The sequence below is a fragment of the Glycine max genome, chromosome 17, assembly GCF_000004515.6.
Source record: "Glycine max cultivar Williams 82 chromosome 17, Glycine_max_v4.0, whole genome shotgun sequence".
Taxonomy (NCBI): Eukaryota; Viridiplantae; Streptophyta; class Magnoliopsida; order Fabales; family Fabaceae; genus Glycine; species Glycine max.
This window is the reverse complement of record NC_038253.2, coordinates 19,031,570-19,037,952: the sequence shown is the minus strand read 5'-3', so window position 1 is coordinate 19,037,952 and position 6,383 is coordinate 19,031,570. Positions and strand designations below refer to the sequence as shown.

General features: G+C 34.3%; 1 pseudogene; it reads right to left on the bottom strand.

The window, feature by feature from the left end:
* Window positions 1-358: 358 nt before the first annotated feature.
* Window positions 359-6,151, bottom strand: LOC112999922 (serine carboxypeptidase-like 46; annotated as a pseudogene).
* Between the last annotated feature and the right edge of the window lie 232 nt (window positions 6,152-6,383).

Here is a 6,383-nt window from a genome sequence, read left to right as displayed (position 1 = left end):
TCTTTTCTCACTACTACAAATATAGGATTCTAAGTCGGTTATATAGTACTTTCTATGACGGTTTTGAACCGTCGTAATAAGGAGCGTCATAAAATGGTGAATCACATATAACGACAGTTTTGAAATCGTCTTAGTATACTGAACTTTCTAAGACGATTATTCCAATAACCGTCTTAGAAAGTTAGACATACTGAGACAGTTATTACAGTAACTGTCTTAGTAAGTCCTTAGTGTAATTGTTTTTTTACGACGGTTATGAATACAACCGATGTAGTATGTCTAACCTTCTAAGATGGTCACCACTATAACCGTCTTAAAATGTAATTTTTTTTGTTTTTGATGAGCTTTTTTAATTTTTTTATTGGTTCTCTGGTATTCCCTCCTTGACTAGCTTCCCCATAACCGTGATTGTTGGTATCTCCAAGTCACCCAACTCATATTCCAGGACACACATGGATATAGCATAACATTCATGTTAACAAGAGACAAAGCTGTTGGGGGAAAACATTAAGCAAGGTAGAGATGAAATGTTGAAAAAAGGACAAATTTTGTCCAAGACTCGAAATAGCAACACTAAAAGACATTCTCATATGAAGAGAGGCAAGGTAGAACACAAGGTTTAACTCAGTTAGTTCCTGAACATGTTGACGAAGGCTAGATAGGGGAATTACTTGCTGCATGTAGACCATCTTTGGACTCCAACAAGATGAGCATGCAAAGCTGACTGCACATCTTTCCTGTTCAGATAATGCACTATTTCATCTTCCACACATACATCTATGGTTTCAGTGACTTGTTGTTTGACAACAAAAACAAAACCGGAATTTCATGCCCTCAGTACTTTGATTGAAGTTAGATAGAAAATCAAGTGGTTGTGACAGTTGGAATTGAAGAGAAGCTATAGGATAAACTTACCTGGGGATTGAGGACTTTGGTTTGTGAGAACACTGAAGACAAACAAACATCAAGGGTCACATCATATTTTTCGACAAATCTACTTGTTTTCGTACTAACTTGGCTCATAACACTTGAACAAATGCCTGAATTACTTAGTCAAATTGCAAAACTGATGAATTTTCAGCTGAACTTTTCTGCTTTCTAGTTTTCAAAATCTTAACGAATATCAGAAGAATAAAAGCAAGCCGACACTGGTAGGAATAAGAAAAGAAGAATAATTGGAAGTTTGTGCTATAGTAACTCACATCAATGCCTTTTAAATTGAACAACTTCTCCTTTTTGTTGAATCAGAGCATAAGCTCAGCCAGCTGAGGAACATAATGGCCTAATCATAAATTTCAAAATACATAAATATATGAATATTTTAACCATAGCTTCTTCATAAATGAAAAGCATAAATAGATGGTAGTGTTACCTGCATAGTTCGCTTCTGCAACTCATATGTGCACAATGCTAATCAGCATGTCATATTCTCAAAGTTGTGCTAAAACTGAAACCACCCCATTAATGGAAAACAATAGATATGCATAGACAAAAATTTGTTCAAGAAGATAGATAGGTAAGTACCTTTTTTCCAGCTGAATTGGTTTCTAACCAAGCCCTCTCCTTTGGGTCTAAATGGTTCATTCTCTAAAAATGCACCAACTCCAAGAGAAGAACAACCAGGCCCTTCAAAAGAACAACCAGGCCCTTCAAAAGAACAAGGCACAACACAAAGCATAAGTTACCAAACTTTCAAATTCTTATTTGATTGAGAACTTTTTATTTACAGGTGTGAAAAGAAACAAGAAGTGACTGAGGAGCACCTCCATTGAGCCAAAGAACAAGGGGTTTGGAAAGTGCATCTTTTTCAGCTTTAGCAAAGTAGAAGAGTGCATGCTAGTTTTTGTCATCAACAGTTACATAACCTGAAAACTGATGAAACTGAACATGGGGTTGACCTGGTAAGCGAGTGATCCTATGGTGAGAGGGTGAAGGGTGCACAATGCCAAGCTGAAGGAGTAGGATTGCTACACACAATGCAATGGAACTCCAAAGTAGAGAACACATGATTTGGTTTGGTTTCTACTTCCCTTCTTTCACTTTCAGTTGCAGAACACAAAAAAGCTTGCAACAAGTTGTTGTTGTGTGTTTGCCTCTATTGTGTATATAAAAAGTAGGAACATTTTTTCTTTTTGTAAATATTATTATTATTATTATTTGGAGTTTTGGTGTGCTTTGAAATTTGGGGTTGGAAAATGGCGAAGGAGTGAAGTACAGTGAACTGTCGAGTGAAGTGAAGTGATGAGTGAAATGTGGTGATTTAGATCACTGTGCAAAATGCAAGTGTGTGACAATTTGAATTAAAGTATAATTAAAATATACCATAGAAGGTGTAAGATGTAAATGTAATTCATATTATTTTTCTTTTATTCCCCTTTTCATCTTCCTTATTTTCTTTCAACCAAACAAAACATTACTTTATATTTATACTACACGACGGATAAGACTAAAGACAAGTATTTTCAAATCTTTATGATTAATCTAAAAAAATTGAAAGATAATTTTAAAAAAATAGTCTTTTTATAAAACCTCTCTCAAATACTTTCCATCTTTTTTATTAAGCTTAATGTATATTTCGAAATAGGTTAATTTTAACAAATAATTATTTTTAAAAACTCTAAATAAAACTCTTTAATTTTGAAACAAGTTAATTCAATTAAAAAATGGATTGAAATGTGCATATAAATCATGTGTCCCATCAATATCTGACTAGTTAAAGGAGTTTGGCAAATTGAATGGAGATTAAATTGGTTAGCTTTACATATGGTGAAATACATTTAAATATAAAATTGTAAATTAAAACTAATTTAAACACTTACGTATATGTATTTTTAATGAAATTCATATAAAATCCAACTAATATATGTTAAATAAATCTGTGGGAACATCTTAAAAACTAATCATGAATACAAATCATTCAATAGTATTAAAATATATTTGTAACAGCCATTTTCATTATATGTGTTAATTCCTATTATATATAGTAAATACAACCAACTTTGTAATTTTGAGATAAACATGTAAGTGGTGAATAACAAATGGAGTGCGGAAAAGTAACAAAACCATATAGAATAAAAGTGACACTTTGTTGTAGGAATCTCCAATTTGGAGGGAGAAAAGAAGTGAGACACAGTAGTACAATATGTATATGAAGCCAAGAGAGAGAGATTGAAGTGAAATGAGAAGAGAATAATAATTTCCCAACAAAGTAATTAATTTAATTATAATATTTGATGATACAACTAGATTAGTAGATGGCCTTGAAGTACTCATTTAAGATTGAAATGACATTTTGAATATCAATTTGTCTTGTCAAAATTTGTCATGAAAGCATCAATTGAGTTATGTTGAGATAATGGATGAAGGAAGGGGAGCAACATTTTTTCTGAAAAAAAATATTATTATTAGCTGTTACAAATCAATGAAAAAAGTAACCAAGTTCACTGTTGCCAACTCTGAAATGCTTCTGCCACACTGTTTCTCGATATATATATATATATATATATATATATATATATATATATATATATATATATATATATATATATATATATATATATATATATATATATATGTGTGTGTGTGTGTGTTCTCTATATATATATATATATATATATATATATATATATATATATATATATATATATATATATATATATATATATATATATATATATATATATATATATCAATGCATGAAACATACGTGGGGTGAAATCCCAAATTATTGAACAAACACACAAGTCAAGAGGGAAGCAATAAAATAATAAAAACCTATCATTTCAAGACCTTTCTTAATGTAGAAAATCCTGAAATCCTCCTCAAAATCTTAAACAAAAAGAAAACAAGTGTTGAACCCAAATTTAGGGATGAAATGAACAAACAAAGAACAACAAGCTTATCTCAATTACCTTGGAAATAAGTTGTCAGCCAGATTCAATCAAAATTTGCAACTCCAAGGTGGTCATCACTGATGCAAAAACAATGATACCATGGCCTACAATAAATAACAAATAAAGACTAATAATAACACCACTGCTCTGACTTCTTCAGTGTTCACTAGCATCACCACTAAGAGCGAAACAATCACACAAAGCAAAGACATTAAAGTTCAAAGCTTGAACATTCAAAGGAAAACTGGATTTGCAGAATTCAACACATGCATAATAACCACAGAGACCAAAACAGACCCACTACAAAAAATAAATAGAGACTTTATCACTTTAGAAATCAAAGAGTGAGCAAAGACACACACTGAAATTGCACAAACCAATATACATTCACTCACAATAACAAAACCAGACCCATCAAAAAGTCCAAAAAGAAAAAGAGCAAGTTACACTAACCCCACCCTTTTTAAAGCCCACAATCCTTAATTGTTTAAAACACATTACACTATGTATCAAGCGATCAATTTTCAAGAAATGGCACATTCTTGGTTCCACACAACTCAACACATTACCACTATAAACAAACCATACCCATTTGCACAAAACAGAAACTTTAGACATTCAAAAGAAGAAAAATTAGAATTAGGTGACCAATGGCTTACTGGGCTTGCACACCTAAACACATCAACATGCAGAAACAATAAAAGGGAAAAGAGAATGACTCACTGGGCGTCGTTTCAATTAAACCCCCAAATCTAGAATAGATTGGCCTGCTTCATCTTCTTCCCCGAATCTTGCGCTAAATCGCTCTATTTACTATCTTCAGTGACAACAACAGCGTGGACCAATCGGTTCCATGGTGAAACTTCTTTTTTCCGTTGCGACAGGAAACCCTCGTCATCCATTGAAACGACTCCTCTTCTAATGCCGGTAGCGGTGAGGGCACAGTGGATAGCGTCATCGCTTTCAAAACGGCACGAGCTCACTTTGATGGCCAGAGACAATCTTCACAGCCCGACCAACACTGCTTCAGGGAGACAGAGCGAGGTTTCATGGAGACACAGTGCTTCACAGTGCCGGGTGTAGTGCTTCAGGGAGACATGGAGCTAGGGCACAAAACGCGTGGGTTCGAGCTATGGCTAGAATGTTAATTCGAAAGTAGTTCGGGTTAGGGGCGTCGCAGGAAAAAATATTAGTAGGGTATACAAGAAGTCAAGGACGGTCCTTCGCGATAACCGGCGTTGTTTTATTTCTGCTATTTACAAAAATGCCACTAGGTTCTATTCTAAGATGGTTCTTTGTAACCGCCTTAGAATGCGCGTCGTAAATAATAATCTTTCTCCCCTGAATTATAGAAATGCCACCGCCTTCATTGCTAAGATGGTTCTTAAGAACCGTTTTAGAAACTGCGTCGTAAAAACAAGCTTTTCTAGTAGTGTCTATCAAATAATGCTAATGACAATCTTGAAATGAAAATCTTTTGAGTGACATCAAAATATCATGTTTTTCTTCCAAGACAAAGCTACTCATTTGAGTATTATTAAGTGAACATAGAGATGTCAACATGGGTAGTTCGACCTAGCCTGACATGTTGGATAGAAACATGAATACAGGTTGGCTAGCCCAACTTGCATTCCTTTTAGGAATTTGCCAACCTTGACTCATAGTTTTCCATTACTCCTCGTGGATTGGTGAGGGTCCTGTCCACAAGCTGAAGAGAGATGTTAGTAAGTTGAGGTTCATGCAACCCCAACTTCTTAAACACAAAATAAGGCATCAAATTGATATTAGCACCTAAATCACACAAGCCTTATCAAAGAACAAGTTGCCTATAGTGCAGGGAATTAAAAAACTTCCCGAGTCTTTAAGCTTAGGAGGCAATTTCTTTGAAATCACAACAGAATATTTCTCGTTGAGACCAATTAATGCAAAGTCTTCCAATTTATTTTTATTTGAAATAATTTCCATTTAAAAACTTTGCATACTTTGGCATATCAGTAATTGCCTCAATAAAAGGATTGTTAACTTGCAATTTCTTAGACATCAATCTCAACAAACTTAGAAAATTGTCTATCTTTCTACTCATCTCTCATTCTTTGAGGAAAAGGATCACTTACCCGAGCAGGTGCCAATACCTCCTTTTCACCCATTTTTTTTGTGTCACGACTCTCCTCATTGAGAGCCTCTTTTTTTGGTGTTGAAGTGGCTTTTTCTTTATTCTTTGGTTTTGCCATAGGCTTTCCACTCCTGGTGTTCACCATATTCATCTCCTTTTCCTTATATTAGCCTTGGTTTGAGAAAGAAGAGTGTTATTGGGAGCTCTTTGGGAGAGAATAGCGTGTATAATGTTGGAGAGTTGAGTCTCCATGAACTTCATGCACTCAACATTCTTGGTTATATATTTGATCATAGCATCTTCCAGTGATGGCCTTCTTCTCTCTTCCTGCCTTGGCCTTTGATTCTCCATATGTGGAGGCGCCCTATACACATTAT